Source organism: Onychomys torridus, chromosome 2, assembly GCF_903995425.1.
Source record: "Onychomys torridus chromosome 2, mOncTor1.1, whole genome shotgun sequence".
In the NCBI taxonomy this organism is placed as follows: domain Eukaryota; kingdom Metazoa; phylum Chordata; class Mammalia; order Rodentia; family Cricetidae; genus Onychomys; species Onychomys torridus.
The window spans coordinates 131,259,884-131,280,540 of NC_050444.1; the positions used below are offsets into that span (position 1 = coordinate 131,259,884).

Genomic DNA, 20,657 nt, shown 5'->3' on the forward strand with positions numbered 1-20,657 from the left:
TTGGTCCCCTTCGTCTTCCAAGAGTTGGCGCCTAGCGATGCTGATTGGCTTCCCCGAACGCCCATTGTGCCCACCCTCGTACCACGTGGCATCCCTAGCGTTAATTGGACAACCCTGCTAGCTCGTTTGTCAAAGATCGACGACTGATTGGCTGCTCTGAGGGAGGCCCGAGGTGGGGGCGGAGCCCCCGGAGGCCCCGCCCCGGCCCCCTGCCCCCAAGCGTTTCAGACGCTCACCCGCGGGGAGCCGAGAGTTTCCAGCTGCCCTCTGAGTCCCAGCGGTGATCCGCCTCCGGGCCCCGCCGAGCAGGCGGGGAAAGCAGCCCAGACCGCAAGGCCATGGCAGTAGCCTCCCGCTCCTGCGCTGCCGCTGGCCCCGCGGAATCGCCGGCTTCTGCGCGAGGGACCCCCACCTCGTCCGCAGGCTAAACAGCCCCGGCCGGCAGCTGCTATGCTGGCTCTGGGCCGCCGACTCCCTCGCCCCCCGGCCCGCGCAGACGCCCCCTCGGTGGCTCGGTCCTGCCTCAGGTAACGTCGGGAGAGTGTCTGAGGAGCCCGGCTCGGCATCCCTGCCGCGCGCGCAGCCTCTGCTCTGGACAGCCTGGTGCCTTCCTGGAGATTCTCCAAGAGGCAGGGGACAGGCTCTCGTCCCTTTCCCCCTTTCCTTTTCCGTCTGTCTTCTCTCGGGGTCCCGGGGCAGTGCTCACCTGCAGAGGCCGGGAACCCTCTGGAAGTTACACCACGACATTGTGGCGTCTGACCTTCCTCACTTGGGAAGTTCTGGAATCCTTCGCGTCCCGCTCCCCTTCCGAGTGTGCCTCACTGGTCTCAGTACCCGCTTCGCCCGCGGAGATCTGGATTCCTTACCTCCCGCCAAACGTGCCCACCCCTCCCCAACACCCTGACTTCTAAGAGACTTCCTCCCTTCTCTCCTCTTTTACTGATTTGCTTTTTACACTTCTCTTTGAAGACCTTACTCTAAACTGCGATTCAGATTTAGCTGGAAAGAAGATCCAGATTAGTCGAATTGAAAACTTCTCAATTTATACCTCTGAGAAAAACGTGTTAAAGAAGTTGGGCTTTATTCTGTAGGCACAGGGAGCCATAGAAGGTTGTAAGCAGGAGCTTGATATGGACTGTCTCTGGAAGATGTGAGGTAAAGTAAAGCAGACGCGAGGGCAGAAGGCCTCCGAAGGCAGGAACCCTGTGTTACTGTGGGTAAGAAAGGATGAATGAACTGGGATCGTTGTTGGCAAATGAAGAGAATGGCATGAAATTCCAAAAATTTTCAAAATAGAGTTGAGAGGTTTTTTGTTTTTCCTGCTTTTGTAAGCAAGGGGTTTCTCATTGGTCTATGGTATTGGGTTGGTGGTATTCATGGAAACAGACTGAAAAGAAGCAAGTCTGAAGAATAAGAAATTTGGCTGTAGGCAAGTTCAATTCGAGTTCTTCAGATAGAGCTGGGAAATTGAGCATAAACGGAGAAAGTTTGGATCTAAAGACCTAAATTTGAGAGTGTGGAGAGACTATATAGGGACTCGTGTAGTGGGAGGTAGTAATGCTGAAGCGGAGAATTGGGCGGTGGGTCAGACGCAGCAGCATCACTGAGGACAGCAGACACTGAACGAGAGGTTTAAAGGGTTTAAAGGGTCGGGGCAGGAACTAGAACACAATGGCAGTGTTACAGAAGCCACAGGAAGACCGCTTGAAGAAGGGAGGGGAATAGTACCCAGTGTCAGGTGCGCCGGAGGTCAGGTTCATTCCAGTTAGAAGCAAGTGGGTTCAGCAATGGGAGTTCACCTGTTTTTTTTCCAAGGCAGCTTTGGTGATTGAGTAGTAAGCGCATGGATTTAGGAGTAAACAGAAGGCAGTGATGAGTAAAAAGGTTTTCTTTTCTTTTTCTCTTTTTGTTTGTTTGTTTGCTTGAGCCAGGGTTGTGTAGCACAGGCCAGCCTCAAACTATGTGTGTGTTATCACACTAGCCTGGCCTTATTTCTATTTCAGTTATCAGTTTTTTTCTGAAGGTTGAAGGAGCTGTAGTGAGTTTCTGACATGTGCATTATAGCCATAGGAATTAGTGGAAAATATCAAGGATTTATTATTATTATTATTATTATTATTATTATTATTATTATTTTAGATTTATTTTTATGTTATGTGATGAGTGGTTTTTTTTTTAAGATTTATTTATTTATTATGTATACAGTGTTCTGTCTACACATATCCCCGCAGGCCAGAAGAGGGCACCAGATCTCATTACAGATGGTTGTGAACCACCATGTGGTTGCTGGGAATTGAACTCAGGACCTTTGGAAGAGCAAGCAGTGCTCTTAACCTCTGAGCCATCTCTCCAGCTCATGAGTGGTTTCTTGTTGGTTTGTTTTGAGACAGGATCTCACTGTGTAGCTCTGACCGGCTTGGAACTCACTATGTAGATCATGCTGTCCAGCTATGATGTATGACTGTTTGCCTGTGTGTACGTTTGTTACCACTTATGTGACGGTGCCCCCAGAAGTCGGAAAAGGGCATTAGATTCCCTGGACCTGAGTTATGGATCGTTGTGAGGTGCTTATGTGGGTGCTAGGGCTTGAATCCAGGTCCTCGAGAAGAGCAACAAGTGCTCTAAACTGAGGGGACAGCTCTAGCTCCAGGGATAAAGGATTTTTTTTTTTTTTTTTTTTTTTTTTTGAGACAGGGTTTCACTGCATAGCCCTGGCTATCCTGGAGCTCTCTGTAGATCAGGCTGTCCCTGAATTTAGAGATCTACCTGCTTCTGCTGGGATCAAAGGTGTGTGCCACCACCAGATTTTACATTTTCTCCAGTACCCTAAGAACAGGAAGGGGGGTGGGGTGGAGATTGGGCTAATACAAAACTGGAATTTGCAAAGCAGAAATAGAAAATGGGGAACCACTTTACATTGCTAGTGATAGTGTGGGATCTGTGATCAACTGCACAGTCTAAATCTGCAGTTGAAGAGATGGCTCAGATCAGCTGCCTGAACTCAAGTTCAGTTCCCAGTGCCCACATGCCAACTATATGTAACTCCAATCAGGGGAATCCCAACACCCTCTTCTGGCCTCCTTGGGCAGTGCATGCATACAATACACAGACATACATGTAAGCAAGACATTCATACACATGAAATAACAGACATTTAAAAAAGTAAAATCTTTAAGAAGGCTGGTGTACTTGGAGAATGAAGAGATAACCAGCAATGTGATTGAAGACCAGATTTTGTCAGAATACATGAGTGGAAAGTTCAGAGTTCTTTCAAAGCAAAGGGAGGGGGAAAAAGGTGTAATTGTCTTAGTGCTATTGAAGGGAAATGGAGTTATAGGTTATTAAAAATGGTCTATGTTGACTATGTCATCGTATGGATGTCATAATTAACCAGTATGATAGCAAGAGATATTAGGTCCTATGGGTGAGGCCTATTAACACCAAGGAGGGACTCAAATTGGAGATTCCTTGGTGCTTGTTAGAGACTAGTATTCAATGGTACAGATGCTTGTTTCTGAATTAACAGTGATGGTTTCAGATATCTGGGTGATTTCAATGCATACTGTGTTACTCTGTTGTAGAGATAAATGTTTGATATGGTCTCAAACACTATCCTGAGTGATTTGGCATATGAGGGTCTTGATTCTATTTAAGACATGTACATGCTAAGAGGCTAATAATCTGCTCTCCAATGATGCTTTTTGGTTTTTGGAGACAGGGTTTCTCTGTGTAGTTTTGGTGCCAGTCCTGGAACTCACTTTGTAGACCAGGGTGGCCTCAAACTCAGAGATCTGCCTGTCTCTGCCTCCCAAGTGCTGGGATTAAAGGCATGCCCCACCACTGCCCGGCTCAACTGTCCATTCTTAACATTCTGTTTTTTACTGTTTGTGTGTGTATGTGTGTGTGTGTGTGTGTGTGTGTGTGTGTGTGAGTGTAGGTGTGGAAGTAGAGAACAACTTGCAGTAGTTGATTCTGAACTTCTACCATATAGGTCTTGGGGACTGAACTCAGGTCATCAAGTGTGGCAGCAGGCACTTTTACCCATTTTACTGGCCTTCTGATATTTATAAAGGCAGTGTGAAAAAGGGGAAAATATTGGAAATCTTCATTGTAAATAAAAACTGAGGTTGTGTTATTAACTGTCTGGTTACAGGTAAAATATTGACGTTCTGTAAGCCTTAGTGTTTTGTTTGCAATTTAATGTTTGAAGCTGGGTGCTGTGGGGCACACCTGCCCTAGCATTTAGGAGACTGAAGCAAGAGGATCGTACGCTTTTGGTTAGCATCCTGGTCTACGTAGTCAGATCCTCTCTCAAAAATAACAAAATAGTGTATTCCTCTTTTGGAATTAGTCCTACCCTTGGGAACATTCCTCACTTTCCCTCATCATGTTTGCTCTGCTGGAAAAAACAAAACAACAAAACACACATATAAATAAAACATACAAAAAGTCCTAAAATAAGTAAGTTATATATGTATACTCAGTATTTAAAAATGTAATATGTTCAAATGGTTAAAAATAAAACTGTTTATATATAACATAGGCTTTTATATATCTATATATTTTGTATAAACAGTTTCAGTCTCATGACTGTTCTGTCTACCCAACTCCATGGTTCCTTCATCCCTCCCAACCAGTTTTTAAAACTCTTTTGGGGCTTATGGTTGAAGATAAACCCAGGGCATTTTTGTTTTGTTTTGTTTGTTTTTCAAGACAGGGTTTCTCTGTGTAGCTCTGGTTGTTCTGGAGCTTGATCTGTAGACCAGGCATGCACCACCACTGCCCATCGAACCCAGGGTCTTAAGCATGCTAGTCAAGTGTCTTACTCACTTGCCCTTAGTGTACCCGTTCCTCATTTTGGGAGAAGGAGTTTGTTAGGTGATCTTCAATTTCTGACCTCTCTGGCACACAGACTGGAATGTGGACCACCACACACCTAGCTGTCTTGCATTCTTTTAGACCTTGTTTAGGCAAATGCTTCCAAACACGAATATATAATCTTAGTTTTCTATTTTTCATGAAAAAGCTGATGGTTTCTCACTGTTCTGCCCTCCACCTCATTAGACTTGTCTTTCATTTTAGTATATCTTTGAGAGCTTTTCAGATTAGTACTTTGAGAGCTTCCTCATTCTCTTTAAAAGTTTAAACACCTACTTGTATCCCATAGAATTCTTTTGGGTGTAGCTGGGTGAGGCAGTGCATACTGGCAACCCTAGTACTCTGGAGGCAGAAGCAGGAGGCTCTCTCTGAGTTCAAGGCCAGCCTGGTCTACATAGTGAGCTCCAGGACAGCCAGGACTACCTAGAGAAACCCTGTCACAAAAACAAAACAAACAAATATTCCCACTTCCCTCCCCACAAAATGCTTTTGATACTGAGATGCCTTCATAGAGCTTTGGAGTATCTTTGTATTATGTTACCCTATCTCAGGGACCATAGTTTATAGATGGTTGGCTGGGTTAAGTGGTACAGAACGGACATTGGAAAACAAGGAGGGTCACATCCAGGGAAATCTGAAGACACCTAGTAACCTCTTTACATTTGCTGGTGACTGAGACCAGGCTTTGAATGGAGGAGGATGAATTCAGGAGCAGGAAGGAACTGATGTTTATTGGTGGAGTACAGACAGATCTCTTTAAATATCAGTCCTGTTTCCTGCTGAACTAGTCCCACGAGGGTTTTCTGTAGTTGGTGCTACGATTATTCAGAATTTAAAAGATTTTCCATAGGCTGGTGGTGGTGGTGGTGTGTGTAATTGACATAGCAGAAGAAGCTCTGAGAGGCTCTTAGTTCAAACTCCAGTGCTTCAAGGAAAATAAGAGAACACATTTCTACCTTTGTTGTCTTTCTGCCTTTGTGGCCTTCCTATCTGTAGAAATAAAATCTGACCAGGTATCTAAAATAGCAATACAACACAAAAAAGCAGCCAATCAACCAATCAACCAAAACAAACCAAACATGACTGTAATCACCGTGTTTGAGGGGGAGGCTACACAGAAAGCCAATTTGAGGCCATTATAGGCCACATGAAACTTTGTTTCAAAAAAACAAAACAATAAAAAAAAATTAGTTAATGACATGGCTCATTGGGTAAATGCTCTTACCAGAGAGTCTCACAGCTTGATCTCTCCAACCTGTGTGGTGGAAGGAGAGAACCAATTCCTACAGGTTGTCTCTGTCCTCTAAACACACAGATAAATGAAATGTAACAGAAAAAAAAAATTTTTAAAGGAAATATCAAGAATGTGTGTGTGGTAACTTGTTCCCTATTATGTACATTCGTTTAGCTTTTTAATATTCTAAGCAGTGCTGTAATGGAGAGCTTGAGTCATTTTTACATGTGTGCAAGGGGATTTTCAGGATAATTTACAAAAGCAGGATTTCTAAGTTAAAGTTGATATATATTTATTATCATGAATTGCTTAGTTTTCTTCCTTAGGCATTTTTCCCATCTACATTGCCTGTTTACTTAACTAACATTGCCTGTGTCATAGCTAATGCTTAAATAGTGTTTATTTTGTACAATGAATACTGTTCTAGTTGCTTTATATACATTACCTCATTTAATCCTAGTAAAATCCCTTTGAGGTGGGCACTGATACTGTTTTTCAGATGAATACACGAAGGAGTGGTTGAAGTGCCCAAATTCATAGCCACCAAGCTGCAGAAATTCCAGTAAGCACTCTGATGGAGGGTCAGTATTGTTAATAGTATGCCCTGCCGTTATCAATCTTGGATTTTTACCAGTGTGATAGATAAAGTGATAACTCCGAGTGGTTTTAGTTGTTTTATTTTAATCGTGCTGAGATGAAGTGTCTTTTTTGTGTTTGAGTCATCCCCATTTCCTGTTCTGTGAACTACCCAGTTTAGTCTTTCACGTAATTTTTCTCTTGCGTGGGATCTCTTTCTTTCTGATTTCTAGGACTCTCTATGAAAAGTTAAATGTTGTTGTTATGTTTTACAAGAACTTTTCTCTTTTTCTTCTTGGACACAGGCTGTTGAACCCAGGGCCTCATGTGTACCAAGTGTCTGCTCTGCTGTCAGGCCCTCAGGCCTGTTTTGATATTTGCCTTTCTTATGTCTCTTATTTTATTCCCCTATAGAAGTTGTAGGTTTTTATGCTGATAAGCTTTTCAATCTTCTTTTATGGCTTTTGGATTTTGAAATATAGGAAGAAAAGCCTTCCGCATTTTAGTCCTTGCTTTTTTAATCTATCCAGTTGGAGCAAGGATGCAGAATTGCTGTAAAGGTCAAAGTGCTTTGTGAACTGTAAATCATTAGACAGATGAAATATAATGTTATTTATTAATTTATCCTCTGAATAAGTTCTACAGAGGCTGTCATGTGCTCCTTTGTATTAAATAGGATAGAGTGATGAAATCTTATTTGTGTAATACAATAGAAAATTAGAGCTGGGTCTGCTGGTGCACGCACACCTTTAATCCAGCACTTGGGAAGCAGAGGCAGGCAGAGGCAGGCATACCTCTGTGAATTTGAGGCCAGCCTGGTGTCATAGTGAATTTCAGGATAGCCAGGGCTCTATAGAGCGACACTGTCTCAGGAAAAAAAAAAAAGAAAGAAGACTTGGATGGTAGTGACCTTACTGCTCATGTTTACTAATGTTTCCTAGGACAGTTTACAAGGGCTCTTTTTTTCAAAATGATTTCGACTATGAATTCACTGTGGTAGTCTTGATAAATTTGCATATTTTATTTTTTAATATATTAAATTTTTCCATTCATGAGATATTTATGGAAATAACATATTGAAGGAGAAAAAACAATACAATGTATATATATCATTACTGAAAACTGTATAGTATCTTACCAAAAAGGACTTTACTTTAGGGATTAATTTCTAATTGAAGGAAAGTTCTACTTTCAGAAATAAATTAGCCGAACAATGCATTCTTACTTAACTCAAAGACTAGCATGCTGAGCAAGGGGTGTTCTTATTCTTTTTAGGAGTTCTTAACTGTCAAGTACTGGGGCTCTGCCTTTTGGAGTGATTTCAGCCACTAGGTCATTAGCAATAATGTTTTCTGATTTTTTTCTTTAATTACTTTACAGTGTGCCTTTACTTGATCTGTCCAGTCACATTCAATTAATTTGTTTCTGAGCAATTCTTTATTATTATTATATTTTATTTTATTTTTTTCGAGACAGGGTTTCTCAATGTTGTTTTAGTGCCTGTCCTGGATCTCGCTCTGTAGACCAGACTGGCCTGGAACTCACAGAGATCCTCCTGGCTCTGCCTCCCAAGTGCTGGGATTAAAGGTGTGCACCACCACCACCTGGCTTATTTCTGAGCAACTCTTTAAAAGACATTAAAAGAAAGAGAGAGAGAAAGAAAGAAAGAAAGAAAAAAAGAAAGAAAGAAAGAAGGAAAGAAAAAGGGAAAAAAAGCTATGTGTGGGGAGGCTGGAGAGATGACCCAGTGGTTAAAATCACTGTAAGTTGGGCATGGTGATGCACACCTTTAATCCTAGCACTCAAGAGGTAGAGGCTGGTGGATCTCTGTGAGTTCAAGGCCAGCCAGAACTGAAACCCTGTCTCGAAAGAAAGAAAGAAAGAAAGAAAGAAAGAAAGAAAGAAAGAAAGAACAAAGAAAGAGAGAGAAAGGAAAGAAAAGATTTACTGGCTCCTTTTGCAGAGAACCAGGATTCAATACCCAGCCTCAGGCTCACAACTATCTGTAACTCTAGTTCTAGGGAATCTGATGCTCTCTTCTGGCTTTTATAGGTACTGTACACACACACACACACACACACACACACACACACACACACACACACACAATGTGCAGGCAAAGCACCAGTACACACAAAATAAAAATAAAAAAACCCTCTGTGAGTGAGTGTGTGTGTGTGTGTGTGTGTGTGTGTGTGTGTGTGTGTTCATGCCACATGTGTGTGCCCAAGGAGGTCAGAAGGAGGTGTTAGATCCCCTGGAGTTGGAGTTGTAGGTAACAGTGAACCTCCTGACATGGGTTATGAGCTCTGAACTCGGTCCTCTGGAAGAGCGTCAAGAGCTTGTAACTTCTGTACTCTTTCTCTTGCCCTTCTGAAATTAGTCACACTATTTTCTTTCTGTTGTTTCTATTAACATTTGGTTAATAGATGCTCTTATCTGTGCAGCTTTTTTATTTATGTGTTTATTTTTCATGAGCATTGGTGTTTGGTGTGCATGTGTGTAGTCGGACTTTCCTTTGGACTTCCAGCTCACAAAAAGCGACACTGAGGTTTATTATTAATTATGAAAGCTCTGCCTATAGCTTAGGCGTGTCTCACTACCTCTTATAACTTAAACTAACCTATTTCTATTCATCTACATGTTGCCACATGACTTATGGCTTTTACATCTCCTCCTGCTTGTCTGTTCTCGCTGTGTCTGCTAGGATTTCTTTTTCCCAGAGCTCTCTCTGTCCAGAAGTTCCTTCTATACCTTCTGCCTAGCTATTGGCCCTTTAGCTTTTTATTAAACCAATCAAAGTGACACATCTTCACACAGTGTAAAGGAATATTCCATATCACTTGTGTGTCTGTGTAAGGATGCCGCATCCCTTGGAACTGGAGCTACAGACAGGCAGCTGTGAGCTGCCATGTGGGTGCTGGGAACTGAACCCAGGTACTGGAAGACCAGCCAGTGCTCTCAACTGCTGAGCCGTCTCTCCTGCCCCTTATCTCTGCATCTTTATTCCTCTTGCTAACGAGTATCATTTTGGGCTGTACCTTCCAGCAGTAATTACTGAGAGTAATTTCAACCATTCAACCATGCTCTTCAGCTGCCTGTTTTTTTTTTTTTTTTTTGTGTGTGTGTGTGTGTGTGTGTGTGTGTGTGTGTGCATATTTTAGTTTTGTTGTTTTGTATTAGAGTCTGACTAGAACTTTTAAATTGTTTTTACTCTCATATTAGCTATGGTTCACAAATGTTTATGCTATTTTTTTCTAAGTATAGTTCTTGTTGATTGGAATGAATTTATATCTTTGGGGAATTTAGAAAAGTTGTCATTAGCTAAGTAATGCATATTTACAATAAAGATCTGGAAAATAAAAACAAAAGAAAATGAAAACATGAAGCTAGTGCAGTGGCATATACCTGTAGTCTCAGTACTTAGGCTGAGTCTGAGGATCTGAGCCTAGACTACATAGCAAGACTATTTCAAAAAAGCTAAGGATGGAGAAAGAATTGACAAGTAGAGAGGATTTCAGAAGATATAATTTTCTCCTAATCTGCCTGTGTCGGTGTTCTGTTGTGGTGAAGGATGCCACGGCCAAAGCAACGCTTTAAGAGAAAGCATTTTCTTTTTTCTCTTCTCCTCTTCTCTTTCTTTTCTGGTTTTTTTTTTTTTTTTTGAGATAGGGTTTCTCTGTGTAGCCCTGGTTGTCCTCTGTAGACCAGGCTGGTCTTGAACTCACAGAGATCTGCCTGTCTCTGACTCCCTATTAAAGATGTGTGCCACCACCTCCTGGCAAGAAAGCATTTAACTAGGGTGTGGTTTACAGTTTCAGGAGTTTAGACCATTATGGTGGCAGGCAGTGCTGGAGCAGTAGCAAAGGCTACATCCTGATCTGTAGGCAGAGAGAGAGCGAGAGAGCGCAATAGGGCCTGGCATGGGCTTTTGAAACCTCAAAACCCACCTCCAGTAATACACTCCCTCCAACAAGGCCAGACCTACTAGAATAGTGCCACACCTCCTTTGCCTTCTAACCCTTTCAAACAGTGCTACTTCCTGGTGACTAAGCTTCAAATATATGGGCCTGTAGGGGCCTTTCTTATTCAAACCACCACACTGCCCACGACTCACTAAGTTAATAGCATTTTGAACATATATATATCCTCTTTTGCTGTGCATGTCTATAGTGTTAAACGCTCAAGGTTTTGGCATCGTGTCTGACCTCTAGGAGGTGCTAAATAAAGGATTTGTGGACTAGTGAATGAAAGAAAGGATACTTTTCACATAGAGTTTGGGTCTTGGTAAGGTGAGGTAGCTCAGTTGGTAAAGTGTTTGCAATACAGACATGAGGATTTGACCCAAGTTTGATCTCCAAAACTCAGGTGGAAAGCTAGGATATAAAGGCATGTACCTGTAATCCCAATGCTAGACAGCCCCTGAGGAACAACGCCACAGTCTGACCGGTCTTCCACATAAACATGCACCAGAACACATCTGCATCTTCAAACACAAAATTTGAGTCTTGACAACAAAAAGCCAGACCAAATCCAAAGCAAAAACAACAACAGCAAAATGAAATCTGAATCTTAGTATCTAAATCTTACTTTTCCCCTCAACTGTACATTTTGACTAATATCTAATATCAAAACTTACATACCATAATTTATTTGAAGGTGAGCAAGTTCAAGTTCAAGTCCTTATGGAGATCATATGGACTGTGAGTGGACATAGTCCACTGTGAAGAAAACAGATAAGCAACAGTTATTGTACAGTAAGATAGCTGTAATAGGATTTGTTCAGGACAATATCATATCAAAGTACAGACAAAGGAGATTGAAAGGTCAGAGAACACTTCCCATATTAGTTGATTCCTGAGAGAGCCATGTGGAAGAAACCAATAAGAACACCCCATGGAGAAAGAATGTTACATGCATGGGTGCTGAAGTATGAGCAGGAGTCTACAAATAAGCCGCTTAAGGGAGAAGGGGCTTGTTCTGCTCACGGTTCAAGGGTACAGTCCTTTGTCGTGAACAAGGTGGCAGGCACTTGAAGCGTCTGTGACATCTCATTTATAATCAGAAAGCAGAGAATGAATTAGCGTGCTACTGCTCAGTTCCATTTCTCCATTGATACAGTCCAGGACTGAAGCCAGGAGTGGTGCTATTCACTGTGTGAGCGCGTCTTTTCGTCTGATTAATGCCGTCAGGGTTATCCTCACAGGCGTGCCCAGAAGAGGTGACTCAGGTGAGTCTAGGTTTTGTCAAGTTGACAATTGGCACTAACCATCATAAGTTGACTGTGTCTATGGATAGAAGAGTAAAGATAGATGAAATTGGAGCTAGGAGGGCTGGAGAGATGGCTCAGCAGTTAAAAGCATGACTGTTCTTCCAGAGAACCAGGGTTCAATTCCCTGCACCCACATGGTGTCAAATGACTGTAACTACAGTTCCAAAGGATCTGACACTCTTTTAGCTTCTGCAGCCTCTGCATGCATGTGATGCACAGACAACATGCATGTAGATAAGCCACCTGCATTTTGTGTTTTACATAAATGAAAATAAGTCAATTTTTTTCCATTTTATTTATTTGTTTGCTTTTGTTTTTTTGAGACAGGCTTTTTCTGTGTAGACTGGCTGTCCTAGAACTTGCTCTGTAGACCAGGCTGGCCTCAAACTCACAGAGGTCTGCCTGCTTTTGCCTCCTGAGGATTAAAGGTATGTTCCACCATTACCAGCCTCAAACAAAAATTTAAGGAAGAAAAAGAAATTGGAGATAGCAGTAGGGATCAGATGAGGAGGAGTGTTGTTACATATAAAGCGTTTTTAGAAGTTTACCCACCATGGATAATAGATTGTAAAGTATGTGAGTTAGGTGCTTGGAAGACTCAAAAGACATTTGCTGACCAGTCACTGAGAGTGAGAATGAAGGGCTGGAGAGATGGCTCAGCAGTTGAAAGAGTATTGCTCTGGGTTCGGTTTCCAGCATCCACATGAGACAGCTCACAACTGTCCGTAATTCTAGCTCCACCTGATTGATGTCCTCTTCTGGAGTCTAGGCGACCGAACACGCATAGCATACATCCACATAAACACAATACATACATGTGAAAATAAAAGAGTTGGAATGAAGTCAATCATCAGAAAGTGCTGTAATAACTGGAGTGAGGAATATCACTTCAGCTGAGACAGAAAAGATATTAGAAAGGTGGCCTAAGTCTAGAGGATAATGTTAGGTTATTTACTTTCTTCCTTTTTTCCTATTTCATTCCATCCAAGCCCCCAGGTTAGGCTAACTTTAGTGGAACATGGTTCTTGAATGCCAGGCTAACATCTTTATAAGAAGCAGATATTGGGGGCTGAAGAGATGGCTCAGTGGTTAAGAGTGCTGGCTGCTCTTCCAGAGGTCCTGAGTTCAATTCCCAGTACCTACATAGCAGCTCACGACTGTAACTCCAGTTCCAGGAGATCTGGCACCCTCACACATGTAGGCAAAACACCAATGCACATAAAACAAAACTAGATGAAAAAAAGCAGATGTTGCTGAAGATTTTCCGCCTCTTTTGTTGAGACAGGATCTTATGCTGTAGCTCGGGCTGGACTCAGACTCATAGCCATCCACCTTCAGTCTCCGCAGTGCTGGAGAATGGTGCCCAACTTACTGAAGACCTGCAACTGTCACGTGTGTCATATGAAAACCATCATAGGTTGTAGTTCACTTCCTTCCAACTTGTCTGAAATGATGTTGAAATCTTTCATGCCTATGAAATAGTGGGGATATTATTAAATAAAATCTATGTTTTGTCTTTCATTTACTGGCTGTTGTTTGAACTACTAGCCTCAGATTCAGTATTTGAATTAAAAAAAAAGTAATGTATACTACAGCTCCTATGTTTTCCTTTAGTTGGAAAGAGACTTTGTAAGAATCTGAACATCTGGGCAGGGGGTGTAGCTCAGTGTCTGGAGTGCTTGCCTAGCACACATGAGATTCTGGATAATACTGTATGGTGGTGCATGCCAGTAATCCTATCACTTGGGAGGTAGGGGCAGGAGGATCAGGAGTTCGTTGTCAACCTTGGTTACACAGTTTTCAGTTTTTAAATTTCATTTCTTTATCTATTCTGTGTAGGTGGGGTTATATAGCACATGGGAGGATGTCAGGACAATTTTCAGGAGGTCTTTGCTTATCATGGGAGCCAGGGGTTGAACTCAGGTAGTCAGATCTGCTCCACAAGTGCTTTTACCTGCTGAGCCGTCTTGCTGACCTCACATTTTGGTCAGTTAATAGAAGGGATTCCTAGCCAGCTGTGGTGGTTTATACAAGTAATTCCAGTACTCAGAAGGATGAGGCAGGAGGGTTCGTGAGTTCAACGTCAAGCTGGGCTGCATAGTATATTCCAGGCTATCCTGGGACTACAGGGTGAAACTGTCTAGATAAAACGACAAACCAACAAACCAAACAAAAATTACAGGGGTTCCTGTAATGGTTAAGAGAATTGAACAAATTTACCTCCAAATGCTTTTGTAGCTCTCAGCCTCGGTTTCTGTTTTATGTTGTGGCCCAGTGCCTGGCCTGAGACTGGTGGATATATATAGTTTCATAGCAAATGTGGTAGTTACCCAAAGGAGCTAATACACCTTTTTTTTTTTTTTTTTTTTTTTTTTTTTTTGGTGAGCCATCATGTGGTTGCTGGGAATTGAACTAAGAACCTCTGAAAGAGTAGCCAGTGCTCTTAACCTCTGAGCCATCTCTCCAGCCCAAGCTAATACACTTTTAAGAATGATCTTGGGTTGGGGATTTAGCTCAGTGGTAGAGTGTTTGCCTAGTAAGCGCAAGGCCCTGGGTTCGGTCCTCAGCACCACCAAAAAAAAAAAAAAAAAAAAAAAATGATCCTTTGGTCTGTTTGACACTAGTAGGTACCATTGTGTATGTTTACAGCTAACTAAGTAGGGGATGCCGTTTTTATGGTAGAATGCCTTTGGCTTGAATGACAATTGCAACTTACTACGTAACAGCAGGGTGTCAGGCTCAGCAGTATTGCTTTTAGTTTTAATTATGCAGCCATCCTGAAATATGTGTGTATTTGTTGTGTTGGTCCATAGAAAGGATAACTGCTGAGCCAACCTGTAGTGTATATTTGCCAGGTGATTGGTATTGAAACACAACTAATATGCTTGCCAGTGTTCCTATCCTGGAAAATGAATGGCCAGTTTACATCTCACATATAATAAACTTTTATTTTTAGGTCAGTTAAAGAGTTTTTATCATTATAGAAAAATTATTAGGACACCAGCATATTTTGTTTGCATTCTTTTTCTCCTCTTATATAGGGACTGTAAAAATTGCTGTTTTCCTCACTTTGACAGTCTCTACCACCAACTTCATGCATCTCGATTCCGTATTTGGGTGGACATTGAAGATTTTCAGTGCTGGCTGACAATATGCTATTCTGTTATGTTAGTCGATAGTGTTCCAGTGTATTGTAGGATTTTATTTGTGCCTTCACTGTTGTGAAATGTTGTATGCCTTGTCTTTGTGATATTAACATATAACTAACAAATCTGTGGGTTGGGGATATAGCACAGTTGGTAGAGTGCTTCCCTAGTAAGCACAAAACCCTAGGTTGACCCACAGCAGGGCATAGAACTGGGAGTGTTGGCTCGTATCTGTGATCCTAGCACTGGGAAGCAGAGTCAGGAGGATCAGGAGTTCAGGGTCATCCTCTGCTACTTAGAGGTCAGCCTGGCCTTCCGTGAGACCCTGTCTCAAAAAGAAAGAAAAAGAAACACTGTACTATTAGACTAGCAAAGAAGGAATGGTAGGGAATAGGCATGTTTTTCCTGTAAGTTTGTCATCTGTTCCTTGGAAAGTCTGTTTGGCTGGGATAGTAACAACAATACAACATACCTCCAAATGAACAGAACCCCAGAACAAACAAACAGCAGTGCAACAAAAGAAGTCTGCTAGAATCAATGGTAGTTTTTACTGTGTAGTAATTAAATGACTCGAGGCTTTTCAGAGCCTTAGAGGTTGCTGGAGAGATACCATCTGCATACATTTTAGTCTCTTGTTCAGGGAGGGTAGAGACTAGTAGTAACTTTCTGTAATTAACAGAAGACAGGGTTTCTCTGTGTAGCTTAGCGCCTTTCCTGGAACTCACTTGGTAGCCCAGGCTGGCCTCTAACTCACAGAGATCCGCCTGGCTCTGCCTCCCGAGTGCTGGGATTAAAGGCGTGCGCCACCGCCGCCCAGCGGAAATTTAGCTTTTGAACCCCAAGTCTGTCTTTGATTCAGGGTTTCTCTGCATAGCCCTGGCTATACTGGAACTCCTGTAGAATTCTGAGATCCAGCTGCCTCTGCCTCCCAAGTGCTGGGATTAAAGGCATGTGCCACCACTGCTCTGCTAATTTGACAGTCTTACTCCCTTCCTTTTTTTAATATTTGAGACAAAAATCTCACTACCAAGCTATACAAGGGGAATTGCTTTGTAGATCAGATCCACCTGCCTCTATCTCCCATTGATTGGATTAAGGTGTGTGCCACCACACACACACACACCCTTACACGAGCAATAATGCATACTTTGTAGAGATGTCAGAACATTAGAGGGGACATACATATAATGGTTGGGTCTGGAGAGATTGCTCAGCCATTAAGAGCACTGGCTGCTATTCCAGAGGACCTGGGTTCAGTTCCCAGCACCCTCATGGCAGTTTGCAACTATATGTAGCTCTAGTTCCAGGGGACCTGCCACCTTCACACAGACATACATGCAGGCAAAACACCAATGCATATATAATAAAAATTGAAAACAAAAACAGTTGGCAAAATGATGTCTGCAGCTATCTATAGAAGTATTTTAGCTAAGAGGGTGACCTGAGAGTCCTGAAAGTTTCCTTGGTTTTTTGGGAAATGGTTTATAGAATTACCATTTTGGAAAAATAAAGCATATAATATTGAGTATAGGATATTTAGTTTACTGTCTTTTTAAAATCACAATTTTAAAAAGATCACATTTGAAATTTTACTTATTTATTTCTGTGTGTATCCATGAATACACTTGTTACTTGTTCAAGTAGAGAGTATGGACAGCTTTCTGGAGTCAGTTTTCTCCTCCTACCATGTGGGGTCTTGGGGATGGAGCTCAGGCCATTTCGATAGGTGGCAGGCACCTTTGCCTACTGAGCTGTTTCAGCCCCCGACCCCAACTTTTAATTGTACCTGCTTCCTTCCTTTTAAAAAAATTTTTTTTTTAATTTTATGTGTGTGGATGTCTTACCTGCATGTATGTCTGTGTACTATGAGGTGTCTGAGGAGATCCAAAGAGGGTGTCATATCCCCTGGAACTGGAGTTACATATAGAAGGTTGTGTGCTGCAGCTGGGTGCTGGGAATCCTAACTGGCGAGCCATCTCTCCAGCCCTGTACTTATTTACTTTCTATGACAACTCAATCTCAATATAAATAAAATTAACTTTAAAAAAGAAGTCTCCTCTCCCTTCCCCTCTTCTTTCCTCTCTTCTTCCTCCATTTTCCCTCTCCCTCCTTCTCCTCCATCATCTCCTACTCCTTTTCCTTCTCTTTCACTCTCCTCTCTTCTATCTAAAAGTGTCCAAGTTGCAACAAAGGTACTAAAAAATGGTGTTTGGCCAGGTGTAGGCCTGCAATCCCAGCACTCGGGAGGCAGAGGCAGGAGGATCTCTGAGTTTGAGGCCAGCCTGGTCTGTGTAGCAATGCTGTTTTAGGCCACCCAGGGCTAAATAATGAGACCCTGTCTTAAAAAACAAACAAACAAAAAATGTGTTTGTTTCCTTGTAAATCATATAATTTTGTAAGTCATAAAACTTTGACATTTTTGAAAGACCACTAAAGGTGGTGCACATACATACATGCAGACAAAACACTCATCATATAAAATGAAAATAAATACACACTTTAAAAAAAGTGATACTCCATAAATAAGACTTTGTGAGTGCTATGTAAACACTGCTAACTGGGCTGTATCCCCAGCCCCCAAAATATCATTATATCTTTATAATGTTATATCTTTATATTGTTATATCTTTTGGTAAATGTAATGGTTATTTTAATGGTCTGTTCCCCCCAAAAAATTAAACTTTGAAGGGTATTTGAATTATCAAAAGGCTTTTGTCCTGTTTAAGGAAAAAGCAATGAAGCTTTTCCAGTGTGGCGTTTCTCAGCTGGGAGCTGCTGGCATTTCAGACAGGACAATTCTCTGTTGTGCAGGACTGTTCTGTGCATTGCAGGACATTTCGTTCCTCTGGCTCCTGCCCACTAAAATACCAGTATTGCCTACCTCACACCCCCAACATTGTCATAAAAACCCTTCCTTGACTAGGATGTCCAGCTTTCCATAGGCAGATTTGCACACGCCTCTCTCTGTTTGAGAAACAGTGAGACTCTACCTGAAGTATTATTGTATGAAGCAGGTCAAGTATTACTAATTTTCATTTTTTTAAAAAGTCCATGTTTTGTCTGATCATTTGATCAGTGAAGAATGCTTATCTAGCATATGTAAGAGTCTAGGTTCCATCTCCAGCAGTAAAAATAAAATCTAAGTTTTACAAGCTCAAAATTACTCATACTTACCTCTTGAAAAAGGTGTCTACATAGTGCTTAAAATCCATGCTTTCCTTCTTTCCTCCCTCCTTCCCTCCCTCCCTCCCCCCCTTTTTTCCCCCCTTAAATAAGGTCTCATGTAACTGAGGATATCCTCAAACTCACTGTGTAACCAAGGATTCCTTGAATTTATGACCCTCCTGCCTCCACTTCCTGGGTTCTGGGATTACAGGTATGTGTGCCAACACATCTGATGGTGTCGAGGGTTAAAACTAGGACTTTGTGAGTGCTATGTAAACACTGCTAACTGAGCCGTATCCCCGGCCCCCAAAATATTGTTATATCTTTTGGTAAATGTAATGGTTATTTTAATGGTCTGTTCCCCCAAAAAATTAAACTTTGAAGGGTACTTGAATTATCAAAAGGTAATATTCCAGGGCTGGAGAGATGGCTCAGTAGTTAAGAGCACTGGCTGTTCCTGTAGAGGACCTGGGTTCAGTTCCCAGTACCCACATGGCAGCTCACAACCACCTGCTTCTAGTTCCAGGGGATACGATGCTCTGTGATGGCACTGGGCACTCATGTGGTGCACATACATACATGCAGACAAAACACTCATCATATAAAATGAAAATAAATACACACTTTAAAAAAAGTGATATTCCATAAATAAGACCAAGACAAGTAATCCAGAGGCAGAAAATATCTGAAAGTCTCATACATTTCTAATAGTGTATTTTTTTAATTTTAAAATTAATCACTTTAAGATTTAAAAATTCTGTGGCAGCTGGGCATGGTGGTGCATGCCTGGAGGCACAGGCAGGCCTATCTCTATGAGTTCGAGACCAGCTAGGACAACTAGGGCTGTTACACAGAGAAACCCTGTCTCCAAACAAACAAACAAACAAACCAACACAACAAAACAACAACAGCAAAACTCAGTGGGTGGAAGGCGAGAACTGCAAGTTGTCCCCTACATAGAGGTCTACATGCTCACTGTGACTCAAGTGCCAGCTTCCCAATTAATAAATACCTGCTTTAAAACAAAACCCTTCCCCGAAACTCAGGGCATACATTGATTGATTGATTCATTTTTGTTTTTTGTTTTTTGAGACAGGGTTTCTCTGTGTAGCTTTGTGCCTTTCCTGGAACTCACTTTGGAGACCAGGCTGGCCGCGAACTCACAAAGATCCACCTGCCTCTGCCTCCCAAGTGCTGGGATTAAAGGCATGCATCACCACTGCCCGGCCTTGTTATTTTTTTTTAAAACAAGGTCTCACCATGTATTCTTGGCTGTCCTGGAACTCACTATGTAGATCAGGCTTGTCTCAAACTCATAGAGATCCACCTGCCTCTGTCTCTTGAGTGCTGGGATTAAAGGTACATGCCACTGTGCCTGGCAACTTTAAACATTTCATTGATTATTTTGTGTGCATATTTGTATGTGATGCTGTATGAACCAAGGCTGCTCTTCTGTAGAGGTCAGAGAACAGCTTGCAGGAGTTGGTTTTCTCCTTCCGCAGCATGAGTCCAAAAGATCAAACTCAGGTTGTCAGCAGGTGCCTTTACTCACTCAGCTGAGCCATATCACCAGCTTTTGTGTGGTGGCAGGTTTGTGTGTTTATCTATACCTTTCCTGCCTTTTATAGCTAGTAAAAATTTGTCAGAGCCAGGGAGTGGTGGCGCAAGTCTTTAATCCCAGCACTCCGGAGACAGACAGACAGATCTCTGAGTTCAAGTCCAGTCTGGTCTACAGAGCAAGTTCCAGGACAGTCAGAGCTGTTACACAGAGAAACCCTGTCTTGAAAAACCAAAACCACACTAAAAAGAGATGGAACCAAAGAGAAGGCTCAGCAATAAGAGCACTTATTGCTCTTACAGGGGACCTGAGTTTGACTCTTGGCACCCAGGTATTGCAGCACACAGCTACCTGTACCTCTAAACTCCAGAGGAATTCATGCCTATACTCACATACACATACTCACACACAGACATATGTGCACATGCACCTTCACACATGCACATGTACACTCCCATACACCCTTCACAAACATATACACACACGTTGTCATGCACACACACGTGTAATAAAATGTGGTTATTTAGTGGCTGGTCATGGGAACAGAAGCCAGAGCTTGGACATTTTCCGTTCTCAGAATCTCTAGAATGTATTAATGAAGTTCTTACTCCCATGAAGGGGACTATATGCCCTACCACTCCTCTCAGCTGCCTGGTGATTAATATTACTTTAGCACATAAGAGAGTCTCTAAACTAACCGTGTTTCATATACATTCTTTTCTACTTTAGGTTTATGACTAGTGTAAGTTAGACTCTCTTAAAAGTTTCCACAGTGCTTTTGAGACTTCAGTGTGGGCTATAAATATTCCTTGGACCAAAAACTGTGGT

General features: G+C 42.1%; 1 protein-coding gene and 1 pseudogene across 1 annotated transcript in view; one reads left to right on the forward strand and one right to left on the reverse strand.

The window, feature by feature from the left end:
- Positions 1-215: 215 nt before the first annotated feature.
- Tesk2 (testis associated actin remodelling kinase 2) overlaps positions 216-20,657 on the forward strand; it is a 120,297-nt gene continuing 99,855 nt past the window's right edge. The window contains exon 1 of the mRNA XM_036177334.1: positions 216-527. The gene's annotated coding sequence lies outside the window, so the exon portion shown is untranslated. The remainder of the gene's footprint in view (positions 528-20,657) is intronic.
- Positions 7,919-9,169, reverse strand: LOC118577977 (annotated as a pseudogene).